The sequence below is a fragment of the Podarcis raffonei genome, chromosome 10, assembly GCF_027172205.1.
Source record: "Podarcis raffonei isolate rPodRaf1 chromosome 10, rPodRaf1.pri, whole genome shotgun sequence".
Taxonomy (NCBI): Eukaryota; Metazoa; Chordata; class Lepidosauria; order Squamata; family Lacertidae; genus Podarcis; species Podarcis raffonei.
In genome coordinates, this window is record NC_070611.1 from 78,657,361 (window position 1) to 78,677,156 (window position 19,796).

At 46.0% G+C, this 19,796-nt stretch overlaps 2 protein-coding genes across 8 annotated transcripts in view; one reads left to right on the top strand and one right to left on the bottom strand.

Annotated features, from left to right (window-relative positions):
• Positions 1–19,796, bottom strand: part of LOC128422442 (zinc finger protein 665-like) — a 352,200-nt gene that overhangs the window by 189,742 nt on the left and 142,662 nt on the right. The window lies entirely within an intron of this gene.
• The window catches only part of LOC128422457 (zinc finger protein 135-like), a 135,779-nt gene that overhangs the window by 94,706 nt on the left and 21,277 nt on the right, over positions 1–19,796 (top strand). For 2 of the 4 annotated variants that reach the window (XM_053406506.1, XM_053406508.1), the window contains one exon: positions 2,796–2,940. The exons of 1 other annotated variant lie outside the window; for it this stretch is intronic. The gene's annotated coding sequence lies outside the window, so the exon portion shown is untranslated. The remainder of the gene's footprint in view (positions 1–2,795; positions 2,941–19,796) is intronic. One more of the 4 variants, XM_053406509.1, reaches the window with a different exon arrangement.

Here is a 19,796-nt window from a genome sequence, read left to right on the forward strand (position 1 = left end):
GATTGAGGTTGAATCCTGACAAGACAGAAGTACTGTTTTTGGGGGACAGGAGGCGGGCAGGTGTGGAGGATTCCCTGGTCCTGAATGGGGTAACTGTGCCCCTGAAGGACCAGGTGCGCAGCCTGGGACTCATTTTGGACTCACAGCTGTCCATGGAGGCACAGGTCAAATCTGTATCCAGGGCAGCTGTTTACCAGCTCCATCTGGTACGTAGGCTGAGACCCTATCTGCCTGCAGACTGTCTCGCCAGAGTGGTACATGCTCTGGTTATCTCCCGCTTGGACTACTGCAATGCGCTCTACGTGGGGCTACCTTTGAAGGTGACCCGGAAACTACAACTAATCCAGAATGTGGCAGCTAGACTGGTGACTGGGAGTGGCCGCCGAGACCATATAACACCGGTCTTGAAAGACCTACATTGGCTCCCAGTACGTTTCCGAGCACAATTCAAAGTGTTGGTGCTGACCTTTAAAGCTCTAAACGGCCTCGGTCCAGTATATCTGAAGGAGCGTCTCCTCCCCCATCGTTCTGCCCGGACACTGAGGTCCAGCTCCGAGGGCCTTCTGGCGGTTCCCTCACTGCGAGAGGCCAAGTTACAGGGAACCAGGCAGAGGGCTTTCTCGGTAGTGGTGACCGCCCTGTGGAACGCCCTCCCATCAGATGTCAAAGCGATAAACATCTACCTGACATTCAGAAGACATCTGAAGGCAGCCCTGTTCAGGGAAGTTTTTAATATGTGACATTTTAGTGTATCTTTCATCTTTGTTGGAAGCCGCTCAGAGTGGCTGGGGAAACCCAGCCAGATGGGCGGGGTACAAATAATAATTATTATTATTATTATTATTATTATTATTATTATTATTATTATTATTGCACTCAAGTAAGACACACACAAGCAGAGTAGAGAAATAGCAGAATAGGAAGTGGGACCAGGCACCTTTCAATACTGCAATTTATAAACAATTCAGTGTCAGAGTAACATTGGGACGGGATAACAAGCCTGGCTCACTCCCATTTAACCAGCTTCATCTGGTTCCCAAACACAAGGAAGGTTCAGCATAACCTCATTACAACTGATCCCACCACCTGCTCTCAGCAGAAAGGAAACTCCCTTATCAGCTAAAATGTTCCAGCTAGAGAAAACTCCAGCTTTGACTCACACAGAGCAAAACCACCAGAACCTTCTTGAAGCAATAGACCAGGAATGATTGATCTCTCTACATTAGATCAATACTTTTCTATGCCTGAAAAATGCAACTATGGCACTTTAAAGGTCAGCACCAACAGTGTGAATTGTGCTTGGAAATGCGCTGGGAGCCAGGGAAGATCCTTTAGGACCAGTGATATGTGGTTTCCGCGGCTGCTCCAGTTACTAGTCCAGCTGCCGCATTCTGGATTAGTTGCAGTTTCTGAGTCACCTTCAAAGGTAGCCCCATGTACAACACATGGCAGTAGTCCAAACTGGAGATAACCAGAGCATGTGCCACTCTGGTGAGACAGTCTGAGGGCAGGGAGGGTCTCATCCGGCGTACCAGATGGAGCTGGCAGACAGCTGCCCTGGACACAGAACAGACCTGCGCCTCCATGGACAGCTGTGAATCCAAAATGACCCACAGGCTGTGTCCCTGGTCCTTTAGGGCAACAGTTACCCCATTCAGGACCAGGGACAGTATTTCTGTCTTGTCAGGATTCAACCTCAATCTGTTAGCTGCCACCCATCCTCAAACCACCTCCAGGCACCAACACAGGGCATTCACCACCTTCACTGGTTCCAATTTAAATGAGAAGAAGAGCTGGGTATCACCCACATACTGGTGAACACCCAGCCCCAAACCCCAGATGATCTCTCCCAGCAGCTTCGTATAAATCTTAAAAAGCATGGGGGAGAGGATGGAGTCTTGAGGCTCCCCACAAGTGAGAGCCCAGGGGTCTGAACACTCATCCCCCAACACCACTTTCTGGACATGGCCCAGGAGGAAGGAGGGGAACCACTGCACAGCAGTTCCCCCATCTGCCCTAGAGGGTCCAGAAGGATACCATGGCCAAAGGTCTCCAAAGCCACTGAGAGATCTAGCAGAAACAGGAAACAGCTTCCCCCTCAGACTCTAGACCATTTGGAGATCATCAATCACAGCAACCAGGGCAGTGTGAGTTCCATGATGAGGCCTGAATCCCAATTGGAAGGTTAATGGTTGCAGAAGCTTTCCTGGTCCTGCACCCCCAAAAGCTCCAGGCACAAGACTTTTATAAGTTTTCAAGGGGCCACCTGATACATGGTGGTCTTTTCTTCAAAAATCAAATATTTTGAATACTTTTACAGTGCCGTATGATGTAAGTAGCATTTCTGTTTCCCTTGCTCCACATCAGAGAGACTTTGATACACAGGTCTGAGCTGATTTCTCCACCTGAAACTGCTGTGTTAGCATCAATGTAAGCCTGGGGAAAGTGTTGTGGGGTCCTGGGCTGCCTAGACAACAAGACCCCCTTCTCAGCAGAGCAGTATGTTAGGCACCAGCTCGGCTGCAGGAGTTGATGGCAGGAGGTGTGCAGGGCACTATCCAAGCATTTTAGAGACTCCACTCAAGATTTGTGTAAGGTTTTCCTCGATAGCCTTTTCTTCTCCTGAAGATAAGCCATGAGGCACAAAGGATTAGGACAAGAGTTTTTCCTTCTTGATGGGCTTCCTTCCCTGGTTGACGAGCCCCATCTGCCCTTCACTTTCCTCTGCAGGACGGGCAGAATCTGCCTTCTTGACTGTGGGATTCACTGTTCTTCTCATCCTCTCCATCCACCAGGGCCTTTCTTCACCTGCAACAGAATTCCCCAACCCACCAAGGATTTGAGACCCATCAACTATCCTCACCTGGTTTTGCCAGCCAGTTGAAGCTGTTCCTGGGATTGTGGCCCCTGTTGCATGCTGACAGCTTCTGGAAGCCACAGGTGAGAGCTGAGTGCAATGGTGGATAGATTACCCAAGAAGGTGCATGACATTTCCCCCACCAAAGGTACCGCCACTCCTCTAACACCCCAAGACATCCTATAATTATGATACTTAAGACAAATGAGGAATAAATTCTTGTCTCCAGAGATAACACAGCTTCAGACCATCAATGAATCAATACCATATATTCAAGGCTGAAGTATCCACTAAGTACAGTTATTTCTTTGCCTTTAATATCCAGGTTTTTCAGTGCCAGATTAGGAGAGTCCTGCGTCAGAAGAGAGGCACGAGATCAGGCAGCACGTCATCATTAAAAAGAACGATTAGGGTGGGTGTTTCCATCTGGGATTCCCTTTTGCCAGCTGCTTTCCTTATGCTTCTCCTGCTCTCTCGATGCAATGCAAGGCATGTAGACAGAGGTCCATCTCCAAGAACAGGAGCTTCCCTGAGCACCCATTCAGCTGACGCCCAGCACCAAGCCTTGTCACTAGTTCTCTGACTGATCCAGACCACAGACCAATGGATAAGACATAGACCTGGGTCTCACATAATCGTCCATATGGACCTCCTGAGGCCAATGGGACTGTACAGGTGATTCATTTAGAGATTGAGGTGGATGGGGGCTTCCGGTTGAGCTGCGATCAGGGAAAGAAGCGTGAGGCAACCCTCAGGGGGGTCTCGAGCAGTGCGGGGGCTTTAGAGGGGCTACGAAGGCTACGTGGACCTCCATACCCTGAGGGGAGTATCTTGGGGGGCAGAGTACCTGGCAGAGCCTGGGCGTTCTCTCCTGTTTCACAGGCTTTAAAGCTAAACTGAAGCTTGGGGACGGGATTGAGCTGCAGGCACCGAGGGGAAGCAGCAGACCCCGCGCTGTGCAGTCTCAAGCTTCGACTGAAAGCGGCCAGCTTCCCAACAAAGAAAACAAATCTGGACTAAAACTAAAGCAGTTATTATCTGCGGATTTTAAAAAAGAAAATTAACAAGATTTGGAGTGCTGAGGGCAAAAAAAGGGAGTCCGTCCCAGCGGTAGGGAGAAAATGGCGTCTGGCGGAAGACTGAGAGAGGACTGAAAGTAAGAAAGCAGCCGCCAAGGGACGTTCGCAGAAAATCCTTGGCTTCTATGTTCTGAGGTAAAGATTTGTGGGAAAACAACAGAGAGGCATAGAAGGGGAGGAAAAACTTCTTGGTATCGTCTTGGTTGAAGCGTCCTGTGCCAGTGGTCGGAGAGTGAGCTTAAAATGCCCACCAGTGAACACCAGTGAACTCTGCTTCTTTCCTGCTGTTTGTAAAGAGGTTGGGCAGAAGTCTTTGTTGGAGTAACAGTCGGTACGTTTGCAGTAGCAAGAAAGAAGAGACTGGGGGATTGCTGTGAATTGCTGTGAATATCTCCTGAAGTTCTATCTGAGCCTCTCCTTTGCTTTTTCGCCCTCTCTGTGGGGGAGGAGATAAATGGTACGCTTTATAATGCTTGATTATCGGTCTTGAGTGGAGAATTTATGGATTAAGCTGATAAGGAACCGGAAAAAGAAGATTTTGTATTTGGAGTACAACACGAAGAATAAGTCTTTGACTTTTGTTTTTATCTTTACTTCTTACTCCTGTTTTTCCCCCTCTCCCCCCTTCTTCTTTCCTGATCTTTTTTCCTCCCTTTCCTTACTCTATCGCCCCTCATGTATCCCCTTCCCCCACCCTTATTTCCCCCCTTCTCTCTTTTTATCTGCTCTCCCTTCCTCCCTCACTTTCTGCTCTCTCCGTGTTTTGGAGGTTTCATTCCCTTCTTTACTTTTTGTGCCTTTCTTCCTGACACTCTATGGCAGTCTCCCCATCTGGTCCTCCAGCCATGTGAAAGGGGAAATTCCATTTGAAGAACAAAGAAACGGAAAGTAACTTTACTTAAGGAAGGATTTTTATTGAATTTACGGGAACTGCTGCCACTGTGTGGGGAAAGAGGGGAACTGCAATTGGGAAATTTGAAAAACAGTATACATTAATTTCCCCTTCATGGATCACTGCCTTGCCGTGGCGAAGGGGCTTGAAGAACTCAGAGAAGCTATGAACTACGCCGAGCAGGGCACACAAGATGAACAGGTCATAGTGGAGAGTTTTGACCAAACGTGATCCACCTGGAGGAGGAACCGGCAAGCCACTCCAGTATCCTTGCCAAGAAAACTCCATGGACAAAGACAACAGGCATATAAAAGTTATGACGCTGGAAGATGAGCCCCTCAGGTCGGAAGGCGTCCAACATGCTACTGGGGAAGAGCGGAGGGCAAGTACAAGTAGATCCAGAGCTAATGAAGCGGCTGGGCCAAAGCCGAAAGGACGCTCAGTTGAGGATATGCCTGGAAGCGAAAGGAAAGTCCAATGCTGTAAAGAAAAATATTGCATAGGAACCTGGAATGTAAGAACCATGAACCTGGGTAAGTTGGAGGTGGTCAAAAATGAGATGGCAAGAATAAATATTGACATCCTGGGCATCAGTGAACTAAAATGGACGGGAATGGGCGAATTCAGTTCGGATGACCATCACATCTACTACTATGGGCAAGAAACCCGTAAAAGAAATGGAGTGGCCCTCATAGTCAACAAAAGAGTGGCGAAAGCAGTACTGGGATGCAATCTCAAAAATGATAGAATGATCTCGATACGAATCCAAGGCAGACCTTTTAACATAACAGTAATCCAAGTTTATGCACCAACTACTGGCGCTGAAGAAACTGAAATTGACCAATTCTATGAAGACTTACAACACCTTATAGAAGCGACACCAAAGAAGGATGTTCTTCTCATTATAGGGGATTGGAATGCTAAAGTAGGGAATCAAGAGATAAAAGGAACAACGGGAAAGTTTGGCCTTGGAGAGCAAAATGAAGCAGGGCAAAGGCTAATAGAGTTCTGTCAAGAGAACAAGCTGGTCATCACAAACACGCTTTTCCAACAACACAAGAGACGACTCTACACGTGGACATCACCAGATGGGCAGCATCGAAATCAGATTGATTATATTCTCTGCAGCCAAAGATGGAGAAGCTCAATACAGTCAGCAAAAACAAGACCTGGAGCTGACTGCGGCTCGGATCATCAGCTTCTTATAGCAAAATTCAAGCTTAAACTGAAGAAAGTAGGAAAAAACAATGGGCCGTTAAGATACAATCTAAGTCAAATCCCTTATGAATACACAGTGGAAGTGAGGAACAGGTTTAAGGATTTAGATTTGGTGGACAGAGTGCCTGAAGAACTATGGGTGGAGGCTCGTAACATTGTACAGGAGGCAGCAACGAAAACCATCCCAATGAAAAGGAAATGCAAGAAAGCAAAGTGGCTGTCCAACGAGGCCTTACAAATAGCGGAGGAGAGAAGGCAAGCAAAATGCGAGGGAGATAGTGAAAGATACAGGAAACTGAATGCAGATTTCCAAAGAATAGCAAGGAGAGACAAGAAGGCCTTCTTAAACAAGCAATGCAAACTAATAGAGGGAAAAAACAGAATGGGAAGAACCAGAGATCTGTTCAAGAAAATTGGAGATATGAAAGGAACATTTCGTACAAAGATTTACATAATAAAGGACAAAAGTGGTAAGGAACTAACAGAAGCAGAAGACATCAAGAAGAGGTGGCAAGAATACACAGAGGAATTATACCAGAAAGATATGGATGTCTCCTACACCCCAGGTAGTGTGGTTGCTGACCTTGAGCCAGACATCCTGGAAAGTGAAGTCAAATGGGCCTTAGAAAGCACTGCAAATAACAAGGCCAGTGGAAGTGATGATATTCCAGCTGAACTATTTAAAATTTTAAAAGATGATGCTCTTAAGGTGCTACACTCAATATGCCAGCAAATTTGGTAAACTCAGCAGTGGCCAGAAGATTGGAGAAGATCAGTCTACATCCCAATCCCAAAGAAGGGCAGTGCCAAAGAATGCTCCAACTACCGCACAATTGCACTCATTTCACACGCTAGCAAGGTTATGCTTAAAATTCTACAAGGAAGGCTCAAGCAGTATGTGGATCGAGAACTCCCAGAAGTGCAAGCTGGATTTAGAAGAGGCAGAGGAACCAGAGACCAAATTGCAAACATGCGCTGGATTATGGAGAAAGCTAGAGAGTTCCAGAAAGACATCTACTTCTGCTTCATTGACTATGCAAAAGCCTTTGACTGTGTCGACCACAGCAAACTATGGCAAGTTCTTAAAGAAATGGGAGTGCCTGATCACCTCATTTGTCTCCTGAGAAATCTCTATGTGGGACAAAAAGCTACAGTTAGAACTGGATATGGAACAACTGATTGGTTCAAAATTGGGAAAGGAGTACGACAAGGCTGTATTTTGTCTCCCTGCTTATTTAATTTATACGCAGAATACATCATGCGAAAGGCTGGGCTGGATGAATCCCAAGCTGGAATTAAGATTGCTGGAAGAAATATCAACAACCTCAGATATGCAGATGACACAACCTTGATGGCAGAAAGTGAGGAGGAATTAAAGAACCTTTTAATGAGGGTGAAAGAGGAGAGCGCAAAATATGGTCTGAAGCTCAACATCAAAAAAACGAAGATCATGGCCACTGGTCCCATCACCTCCTGGCAAATAGAAGGGGAAGAAATGGAGGCAGTGAGAGATTTTACTTTCTTGGGCTCCATGATCACTGCAGATGGTGACAGCAGCCACGAAATTAAAAGACGCCTGCTTCTTGGGAGAAGGGCAATGACAGGCCTAGACAGCATCTTGAGAAGTAGAGACGTCACCTTGACAACAAAGGTCCGTATAGTTAAAGCCATGGTTTTCCCAGTAGTGATGTATGGAAGTGAGAGCTGGACCATAAAGAAGGCTGATCGCCGAAGAATTGATGCTTTTGAATTTTGGTGCTGGAGGAGACTCTTGAGAGTCCCATGGACTGCAAGAAGATCAAACGCATCCATTCTCAAGGAAATCAGCCCTGAGTGCTCACTGGAAGGACAGATCATGAAGCTGAGGCTCCAGTACTTTGGCCACCTCATGAGAAGAGAAGACTCCCTGGAGAAGATACTGATGCTGGGAAAGATGGAGGGCACAAGGAGAAGGGGGCGACAGAGGACGAGATGGTTGGAGAGTGTTTTCGAGGTTACCAGCATGAGTCTGACCAAACTGCGGGAGGTAGTGGAGGACAGAGGTGCCTGGCGTGCTCTGGTCCATGGGGTCACGAAGAGTCGGACACGACTAAACGACTAAACAACAACAACAACAACACATTAATTTGCGACCCCTAGGGGTGGAAATTAGAATAACATTAGTAAATAAATATCTGATTAAGCAATTGTGACAGAATGAAGAAAGGAGTGGGAACACCAGGAGAAAGAAGACCATCTAGACAGGAGAATGGCAAGAATGGGAAAGAGATAAAGGACTATGATGCGTTGATGGTTGAAATAAGAAAGGAGTTTAAACAAAACGAACAATATATTGAGAAAAAAATGTTCGAAGTTCAGGATACATTAGATAAGAAACTGGAGGGGGTGGTGGGAGAGCTGACAGGTATAGTAAAGGACTTAACGGTAAGATCGAAAGTGTTGGAAGAGTCAATGAAAAGGGCTCAGAAAGATCTAAAGGAAAGTAAAAAGGAGACAGATAGGATCAGAGGAGAAATAAAGGACATAAGTAAAACACAAGAAGAACTACTGGATAATATGTCAATGCTAGAAATGAGGCAGAAACAGTTGAATTTGAAATTCAGAGGTACTCCTGAGGGGATAAACGAAAATATAAGAGCTACATTAATTAAAGAATTAGCAAGCTGGCTGGACACGAGGAAAGAGGAGATAGGCTATACATTAGCAAATGCATTTCGAATAAAGGTAAAATCTGCCAGAGCGAGAGGGAAGAAATTGCTGGGGGATGTACTGGTTATGTTCAACTCTATGGACATGAGGAATGAGATATTGATATTAAATTATAATAAAAACTTATGCATTGATGGGAAGGCAATTATTGTATTCAAGGAGGTTCCAGCCAGATTTCTTTGACGTAGTGTCAGGGAACTGCCATCTGAGACGCAGGAGGTGAAAGGGCTCACGGAGGGTGAGAGAGACCATTCAGCTGGGGAGGGAACCAGCAGGGGGAGAAGTGGAGTTCCAAGGGAAAGTGAGTCGGAGGGAGGGCTCAGAGATACTTCAAGCGAGAACAGTGGGGAGGTTTCAGGACCTCCTGTAGGGACACCCACTCCTCGCCGGAAACTGTCACGCCGAGAGTCCAGAAGACGCGTTTCCGTTAAGGAGCTTTTATGCTGGAAGAAGTTCCGTAAACGCCCACTGTCCGATTCAACGAGTGACTGATGGAGCCATGCTTAAGCAGCTCCGTCACAGACAGAGGTTTGTGGACTTAGCCAAACTCTGAGGGACTAGGATTTTACGCACAAGCAGCTCACCATCCCATCACAGCAATCGGACAGTCCCTGAAAGCAGCTTGTGCAGAGAGGCATCATGAGCAACCCAGCCGGAGCCGTGGGAGCAGGAGGAGCTGGAGAGGGTCCAAGCCTGGAAGAAAGGTACAGGGTGTTGGAAGTCCAGCTAGCACTGCAAACGGCGAGGCTAGAGGAAAGGAGGGCGCAGGATGCAGAAAAGGCAAAAGGAGCTACACTAGCAAGAAAGATGCCAGGATTGGTGCAGAAGTTTGGGGGGGACCCCAGGAACTACCAAGCCTTTAGGACAGAGATGCAGTATGCTCTCGAACTGCAGTTTAACGACTTTCCCGACGAGGCATCGCGAGTGGCGTTTGTGATTGGCCATCTCGAAGGGGGGGCGAGAGACTGGGTTAGACCCCTGATGGCAGGGCACAATGAAGTATTGAAAGACGCACGGAAGTTTTTTCGCGCCATGGATTTGATGTTTTCCAGCGAGATTGAACAGGGACTGGTGCGCAGACAATTGATGGCTTGCAAACAGGGTAGCCGATCGGTTCGTGAGTACTGGACTGAGTTTACAATGTTGATACATAAATTGGGGTGGGACCTATCGGCGGAACCCATTCACATGCTCTTTGAAGAGGGGCTTTCTTCGGAGGTGAAAGACGAACTTTCCCGGGCGCCCAGGGCGGAGTCTATGGACCAGCTGACCAAATCAGCGCTGACCATTGGAGCGCGCCAGGAGGCAAGAGCCTTGGAGAAGCGGGAGGGGAAAGGAGAGCGTTGGAGGGATTTCCGCATTCCAGAGATTCCAGAGCCAAGTTTCCCGCCAGGAGAGCCGATGGAAGTTGGAACAGCGCGCGCGCGTGCAGCTTCAAATCCCAGTGAAGGGCGGAAGAAGGAGGGGAAGAGCACCAAGAAATGTTATCTCTGCCAGCAGCCAGGTCACTTTGCCAGAGTCTGCCCGCAAAGAAAGGAATGGCAAGGGATGGCGGGAGCTGTTGGGGGGAAGGAGGAGGGAGTCCAGGAGCCAGTAAAAGCCAACGCCTGGCTGCCACCGTCAGGGCACTGCAGCCAGGCCAAGGAGCAGTAAAAGTGCCCACTCCGGAACCTCCAAGACCAGCCCTAGTAATAGAGGTGTTGCTAGAGCTGGCAAACGGATACCCACTAAAGACAAAGGCGCTGTTGGACTCAGGCAGCTCCTGTAATTTTATGAGTAAGGAGTTTGCAGCTGAACACCAGATACAGATACTCCCTTTAAGCAACCCCCTGCAGGTGACCACGATCGATGGGAGGGAGCTGTTGGGAGGAGAAGTTAGCCTACAGACCGTCCCAATGCTTATGAGGGTGGCCAGGCACACTGAAAGGATAGCGTTCAATGTGGCCACCCTGGGAGGGGCTCCTGTCATTTTGGGAATGAGCTGGCTAGCGTTGCATGACCCGCTAGTGGGCTGGCATCAGAGAGTGGTCTCCTTTGGGTCAGCACATTGCCTGGAACACTGCAGAGAAGGAAAGGTGCCAGAAGGGGCAAAGGCCTTTCTAGCAGGGACGGAAGTGGCGGACAAAGGGAAGGTGCCCAAACAATACGCTGACCTGAGCAAGGTCTTCAGCGAAAGGGAAGCAGATAAACTACCACCGCATAGAGACTTTGACTGCCAAATTAACCTGGTCCCTGGGGCCCAGCTCCCCGTGGGCAAGCTGTACGCCATGTCAGACAAGGAAATGCAGGAGTTAAGGGAGTTTATTGATAAAAACCTGAAGAGAGGCTTCATCAGAGAGTCCAGAGGGGTGGGGGGGAGCCCAGTGTTTTTTGTGGACAAAAAAAACACGGATAAACCCAGGCTTGTAGTGGACTACCGGCGGCTAAATGCCGTGTCAGAACCAGTGACTTTCCCCATGCCCAGGATTGATGACATTTTGACCAGGGTGAGGAAGGGAAAGATATTCACGAAACTGGACCTGAGAGGGGCATACAATCTGATACGAATAAGGAAAGGGGATGAATGGAAAACCACCATGTTCACCCCTTTGGGGGCTTTTGAATATTTAGTTATGCCATTCGGATTGCAATCAGGCTCCGCCTGTTTTCAATCGCTCATGAACCATGTCCTGGGACCTTTGCTCTACAAGAATTGCGTGGCCTTCCTCGATGACGTGCTGATATATTCAGAGAATGAGGAGCAGCATGTAAAGGATGTCAGGGAAGTGCTGAGCCAGCTGCAAGCAAACCAGCTGTGGGTGAAATTGGAGAAGTGTCAGTTTCACACCAAGGAGGTGGAATTCCTGGGGTACCGCTTATCAGACAAGGGATTAGCCATGGATCCAGGCAAGGTCCAGGCGGTGCTGGAATGGAAGACACCGAAAACGAAAAAGGATGTGCAAAGGTTCTTAGGGTTCGGGAACTTTTACCGTAAATTCATCAAGAACTTTGCCCACTTAACGGCTCCCATCACGGACTGTCTAAGCAGCAAGAAGAAATTCGTTTGGACGGCGGAGGCGGAGCAAGCATTTGAGGAATTGAAAAGGGCATTCGCTTCGGAAGAACAGCTCCTGCATGTGGATTTACAAAAACCCATGAGAGTGGAAACGGATGCCTCAGACCGGGCGGTGGGGGCGGTGCTGCTTCAGCCAGGGAGCAATAAGTCAGAATGGAGACCGTGTGCCTTCTTTTCGCGTAAGCTGAACAAATCCGAGAGGAACTACACCGTATATGACCGAGAACTACTCGCCATTCACGAAGCGTTCCGGAGATGGAGACATTTACTAATTGGCGCACAGCATAAGGTGCAAGTGTGTACGGACCACAAGAATTTGGAGTATTGGAGAACGGCACGAGTGCTCAACCAACGACAAGTGAGGTGGGCCCAGGAGTTCTCCAAATTCCATTTTGAAATCTGCTATGTGCCAGGTCCAGAAAACATCAGAGCGGACGCTCTCTCACGCAAACCTGAATATTTGGAGGGGGAGGGATCGCCTGAAGAGAGACATATTATCCCAGAGGACCACTGGGTGTGTGGGGCGGCCTGGGTGGGGCAAAGAGAACTGGTAGAGGGAACGGTAAATGATGAATACGCCCAGGATAAGCTCAGAGGTCTAAGGAGAGAGGGAGAAGACCCCGGAGGTTTTGAAGAAAGAAACGGGGCATTGTATTACAAAGGGGCACTATATATACCCGAAGGGGAATTGAGGGGGAGAGTACTCAAACAGCTGCACGACAACCCCGCAGCGGGGCATTTTGGGCAACACAAGACCATGTGGTTGGTGACCAGGGAGTTTTGGTGGCCCAAGGTGAGGGAGGATGTACGGGAGTATGTGAGAAGGTGTGACCAATGCCAGAGAGCCAAAGGAGAAAGGCGGGCGCCAGTGGGGTTATTAGAACCGTTACCCACACCAGAACTACCGTGGGAGGCGGTATCGATAGATTTTATGACTGATCTGCCTAAATCCCAGGGGAAAACCGCCATACTAGTCGTAGTAGACCTGTTAACTAAGATGGGTCACTTTGTAGCTTGCTCACATGCAGTCACGGCGGAAGAGACAGCGAAATTGTTTGTAGAACATATTTTTAGGCTGCATGGCGCCCCCTTGAGGGTGGTCTCCGACAGAGGGAAACAGTTCACGTCCAGGTTCTGGAGGAAACTTATGAGTTTGTTGCACGTAGAGGTCAACTTTTCGACTGCCAGGCACCCTGAGACCAATGGGCAGGCGGAGAGGGCAAACGGTATCCTCCAACAATACCTGAGGTGTTATGTCAATGACAGAGAGAACGATTGGGTCGAAAAGTTGGCGCTAGCGGAATTTGCTTACAATAATGCAGAGAATGTGTCCACCGGGATGAGCCCCTTTTTGGCTAATTATGGGTGCCACCCCAGGGCGTTTCCAGGGGGAGGAGGGGAGAGATGGAGTGTCCCGGCAGCTGAACATTTTGTAGAAGAAATGGAAGCGATCCATCGTCAACTCCAACTCAACTTAGAAAGGGCCAAAGAAGAATATAAGAGGCAGGCAGACAAGAGCAGAAGGGAAGGTGAAACCATTAGGGTGGGGAGTCAGGTCTGGCTATCAACCCAAGGGTTGCCGTTCAAGGGGGGTTGCAAGAAATTGAGACCCAAAAGATTGGGACCATTTGAGGTCATCCAACAGGTCAACCCAGTGGCTTTCAGACTCCGGTTACCGAACCACATGAAACTGCACCCAGTATTCCACAGGTCATTACTGTCACCATATAGGGGGGAAGGTGAAGGGGTATCCACACGGGGGCCAGCCATAGAAGAAAGGGAAAGCAGCAACCATGTGGCGGAAATCATCGACTCCAGGTGGAAGGGTAATCAGGTGGAGTATTTGGTCGCGTGGGAAGGGGAACCGGAGTCGGAAAACACCTGGGTGACGGCAGAGGAGGTCCGTGACGAGATCTTGATCGAAACGTTCCACCAAAGGTTCCCCAGGAAACCTCAGCCAGTAGCGAGGTTCCGGAGGGAGTACTTTGGCACCACCGACGATGAGGAGGAACTGGAAGGATTCAGGGAATCGGAGTTGGAAGAAGGAACAGACTCCAATGAGGAGGAGTACCTGAAAACCGGAAACAGCAACAGGTGGAGGGAAGTGTTCAAAACTTCGGAAGATGAGGGAGGTTCCTTCAGGGGTTTTGCTCCCTCGCCTCCTGCAGAGGAGGGGAGGGAAGGGGGTGAAGGGGGCCCTGGAGGGGAGGTGGATGTCAGGGAACTGCCATCTGAGGAGCAGGAGGTGAAAGGGCTCACAGAGGGTGAGAGAGACCATTCAGCTGAGGAGGGGACCAGCAGGGGGAGAAGTGGAGTTCCAAGGGAAAGTGAGTCGGAGGGAGGGCTCAGAGATACTTCAAGCGAGAACAGTGGGGAGGTTTCAGGACCTCCTGTAGGGACACCCACTCCTCGCCGGAAACTGTCACGCCGAGAGTCCAGAAGACGCGTTTCCGTTAAGGAGCTTTTATGCTGGAAGAAGTTCCGTAAACGCTCACTGTCCGATTCAACGAGTGACTGATGGAGCCATGCTTAAGCAGCTCCGTCACAGACAGAGGTTTGTGGACTTAGCCAAACTCTGAGGGACTAGGATTTTACGCACAAGCAGCTCACCATCCCATCACACGTAGAGACATCAATAAACAACTAGTGGGTCAGTTAAAAAAAAGGAATTCAATACAGGTGGGAATTCCTGGAGGGGATCTCATTTTATTATAAAGATGATGATGATGATGATGATGATAATTTTTATTTATACCCCGCCCTCCCCAGCCAAGGCCGGGCTCAGAGCGACTTACAAGCAATAATAAAAACAAGTTGAATGATTACAACTTAAAAACAAAATTAAAATACAACATTAAAATATTGAAACATTAAAATATTAAAATGTAGCCTCATCACAGGAGGAGAAGGAAAAGAAAAAAGAAAGAGAGGGAGGGAATCAAATTGGCTCCAAGCCAAAGGCCAGGCGGAACCACTCTGTCTTACAGGCCCTGCGGAAAGAAATCAGATCCTGCAGGGCCCTGGTCTCATGAGGCAGAGCGTTCCACCAGGCCGGAGCCAGTGTTGAAAAGACCCTGGCTCTGGTTGAAGGCAATCTAACTTCCTTAGGGCCTGGGACCACTAGGGTGTTGCTATTTATCGACCTTGAGGCTCTCCATGGAGCATACTAGGAGAGGCGGTCCCGTAGCTACGAGGGTCGTAGGCCGTGAAGGGCTTTAAAGGTCAAAACCAGCACCTTGAACCTGACCCTGTACTCCACCGGGAGCCAGTGCAGTTTGAAAAGCACTGGGTGAATATGCTCACATGGCAGAGACCCCGTGAGGATCCTCGCTGCAGCATTCTGCACCCGCTGGAGTTTCTGGGACAGCTTCAAGGGCAGCCCCGCATAGAGCGAATTACAGTAGTCAAGCCTGGAGATGACCGTCGCATGGATCACTGTGGCCAATGATAAGATAAGAGATTTAAGCTATTTAACCCCCAGGACCTCGAGAAATTTGCCAGAAGATATGAAAAGGAGCTGGGGAAGGTGGAAAAGAAAAGAAGAGAGGAAGAACAACAGGAGAAACAGAGAGGAGAGAGGGAGAAGAGGAGGAGGAGGAGGGGGGAGGGGGAGGAGGAGAGGGACGAGGGGGAGGAGGAGGAAGAAGAAACAGACAGCAAAGAACACCAAGTTTAAAACAGGACTTAATTTTGGTTGGTAATTAAATAAAAATGGCCTTAAAAATATTGTCATGGAATGTGAACCGACTTAATAATAAAAATAAGAGAAATAAAATTGGACATGTGCTGATTAAATGGAATCTTGACATAATCTGCCTGCAAGAAACCCATGTTGCAAGAAAACATAAGAGGATTTTAAGTAATAAAAGATTGGGGAAAGATTTTATTGCCTCTGACAAAAATAAAAAAGAGGAGTTGTGTTCTATATAAAAGAAAAATATGACCCAAAATTAATCTATAAAGATGAAGAAGGAAGAGTGATAATAGTACAAATAACTTTCCAAGGAGAGAGTGTAAACCTAGTTGGAGTCTATGCTCCTAACGATAAAAAAGCAGACTTTTATTTGAAATTAGCAGACATATTGCTTGACCTGCTAGACCAACATCTGATATTAATGGGAGATCTTAATGGTGTGGTCATCCCAGATTTGAATAGATCCATAAGAAAAAGAGATACAAATGAGGGTAAACTACCCAGGTCATTCTTTGACCTGGTGGATACTACGGGACTAATAGATATATGGAGACTTAAAAACCCCACAATGAAACAACCCACCTTTTTCTCGAGTCCAAATCAAAGCTGGGGAAGATTAGACTACATCTGGGTATCAAAAGAATTAGTCCCGAGGTCATTTAAACCAGAAATCCTGCCACGGACTCTATCTGACCATAATCCGGTGTATTTGGAGGTGAGAGGAAAAGACCCTTCATCATTTAGATGGAGAATGAATGAAAGCCTCTTTAATGATCAGAAGATAATAGATAAAGCGAAAGAAACAATTACAGAATATTTTAACTGGAACCTAAATAAAGAAACACCCATAGAAATAGTATGGGATGCAAGCAAAGCCGTTATGAGAGGCTTTTTGATTTAATAAAACAGTCATCAGAGAAGGGGGAGAGAAAAGAAAAAAGAGGAAATCTTAGCATACCTTGTGGAGAATGAGAGACTGCTAACAATTAAACCAAAAGATGAAAAAAAATAAAACAAAATATAAAGATGTTGCAAACTCAGTTTTCCATGGTAGTGAATCAGGAAGTAGAGTGGAGAATTAAAATGATGAGACAAAAGAACTTCAAGTCTGCTAACAAAATAGGAAAATATCTGGCATGGCAATGAAAGGCAAGAAAAAAACAAAATATAATATGTAAAATAAGAGAGGGAGAAAAGATAATAGAAGATCCCAAAGAGATAAGAAGGGCTTTCCAGAAATACTATAAAGAGTTATATAAGAAAGAGAAAGAAGACGATCATAGAATAGGGGAATATCTACAAAAACATCAATTACAACAAATTACAAAAAAAGAAAGAGAACAACTGAACCAGTTAATCACAGAACAAGAAGTCAGAAAGGCAATAAATAAGATGAAGATTGGGAAATCTGCAGGCACAGACGGAATATCGGCTAAATACTACAAAATATTATGTGATCAAATAACACCAGGATTATGTGAGGTTATGAACAATATCTTGAAAAAAGGCAAAATCCCAAATACGTGGAAAGAAGCCTATATAACCCTAATCCCCCAAAAAGATACTGATGGCCTAGAGGTTAGAAATTACAGGCCCATTTCATTACTGAATAATGATTATAAATTATTTGCAGATGTTTTGGCGGAAAGACTGAAAAGGCTTCTAAACAAAGTAATCCATAAAGATCAAGTTGGCTTTTTACCGGGGAGACAGCTGAAAGATAATGTGACAATGGTATTAGATATTATCGAATGTTTAGAAAACAGAATTGATAAACAAGCAGTGTTGATTTTTATCGACACGGAGAAAGCATTTGATAATGTCTCCTGGCAATTTATGAAAAAGAATTTAAAAATAATGGGAATAGGAGAGGAATTTATGAAGGGTGTAGAAGCAATATATCACAATCAAACAGCCAAACTCATTATAAATAATAATGTTTCGGAGATTTTTGATATCTCAAAAGGGACGAGACAGGGGTGTCCTCTATTCCCCCTGTTGTTTTTAACTGTACTAGAGGTACTCAACAAGACCATGAGAGAAAATCCAGAAATTAAAGGGATTAAGGTTGGACATAAAGATTTTAAATTAAAAGCGTTTGCGAATGATATAGTATTAACTTTGGAAGATCCAAAGAAAAGCTTAAAAGAGGCTTAGAAAAGCTTAGAAGAATTTGGCAAAGTAGCGGGGTTTAAACTTAATAAGAACAAGACTAAAATGTTAGTGAAAAACATAAGCAAAGAAGAAACAGAAGAACTGCAACAAGAGACAGGAATCACAGCGGCTAACAAAGTCAAATATCTGGGAATATGGTTGACAGCAAAAAACATAAATCTATATAAAGATAACTATGACACCACATGGAGAGAAATTAAGAAAGACTTGGATATCTGGAATAGACTGAGACTCTCTTTTTTTAGGGAGAATATCAGTGATTAAAATGAATGTCTTACCTAGAATGCTATTCTTATTCCAAACAGTACCAGTGATCAAAGGGTTGAAACAATGTAAAGAATGGCAGAAAATATTGGCAAGATTTGTCTGGCAGGGAAAGAGACCAAGAATAAAAAAGAAGATCTTAGTGGACAAAAAAGAAAGAGGTGGCTTTTCCTTGCCAGACATGATTCTTTATTATGAAGCAGCTTGCTTAATATGGATAAGAGATTGGATAAAACTAGAGAATATGGACCTTCTAGATTTAGAAGGATTTGACAACAGGTACGGGTGGCACTCGTACCTGTGGTATGGTAAAGCAAAAGTCCACAGGAGTTTCTTAAATCTTATAATTAGAGGACCCATATATGATGTTTGGGTAAGAAATAAAAATTTGTTAGAAAAGAAAACCCCCTGGTGGATCTCACCAACTGACGTATTGATTACAAAAAAAACTAATATGGAAGGAAAGAGAGCTACTTATGAAGAGTTTGTTATGAAAACGGAGCAGGGGATTAAGTTAAAGACGTATGAAGAAATAAAGAACCTATTGACAGGGTGGTTACAACACCACCAAGTTAATGAGATACTAAAAAAGGATAAAAAAAGGTTGGGATTTGAGGAAAAGAAATCAAAATTTCAAATCAATATTATAGAAGGTAACAACAAACTTTTGTCCAAAATGTATGACTTATTACTGGACTGGTTTACTAAAGATGAGGAGGTAAAAGAAGCCATGATTAAGTGGGCCATGGATTTTGGATATAATATAGAATATAGCGTGGCGTGAATTATGGAATGTCAATATGAAATTTACAGCGTGTACGGCCTTACAGGAAAATATGTGGAAAATGATATATAGGTGGTACCTCACGCCGGTAAAATTGGCAAAGATGTATAGAATAAAAAATAGGAAGTGTTGGAAGTGTGGTGAGGCAGAAGGAGACTTATATCATATGTGGTGGGTTTGTGGGAAAGTGAAGGGTTTTTGGGAATCAATATATAATGAGCTTAAAAAAATCTTTAAGTACGTGGACTTCCTGTTGAGCGCGAACCTGTCGCAAGTGGGAATCTTTCCGGCTGGGAGATTCCGTGCTTTTTGAGGAAAAAAGGGTTGCTACAGGGCGCAGTAGCCCCCCAAAATACCCTCAGTGGAGAACATTGAGGGTCTGGTTCCCGGCAAGCCAATTTGCAAATTGCCTGGCCGTCAGGTAGCCCTGTAAGGGTGAAGAGTATGGCGGAGAGAGAAGCAGGCAGAGGGAAGCCATTAACTATCCTCTAAAAAGCGTAGCCCTGAACTTGCAAGGGAAGCGACCGACACTCAAGCTTAAGAAATTCGGACCTAATTGGGATAGAATTCGGAAGTTCAAGGCTAAAGGAAGGTTTCGGAGCAAAAAGAATTAAATGTGGAGTTCAGCTGTATCTGCAATTGAAAACAGACGCAGAACTGTCAGCAGAGCGGGAGCAAGCTGTGTGAGTAATGGCTAGCGGTCGTTGCCGCTTTCTCCTCTAAAACGTCTAAGCTAAGAAAATAGCTAAGAACTAGCAATAAGATAAAAAAGAAACAGAAGAGGAAGCAGAGGGACGTTTGACTGTTATTTTTGGCAAATCTTCGGTGTGTTGGTGGGGGAAAGAAAGAGACAAGATTAGAAGGAATTCTTAGTTTCACTTTCAATAAAGAACTGCGCAACTGGATGTAAGGACTTCCGTCGCCACTGTTACATTGCTATACTCTGGAAAAATACCAGCAACGTTTTTGGAGAAGTGAATATTTTAACGGATAAAAGGGAAAGTTTTATGCACTGTAATAGATTATAATAATCTGACTTTTGAAATTGAACAATGCCACAGGTTTTAAG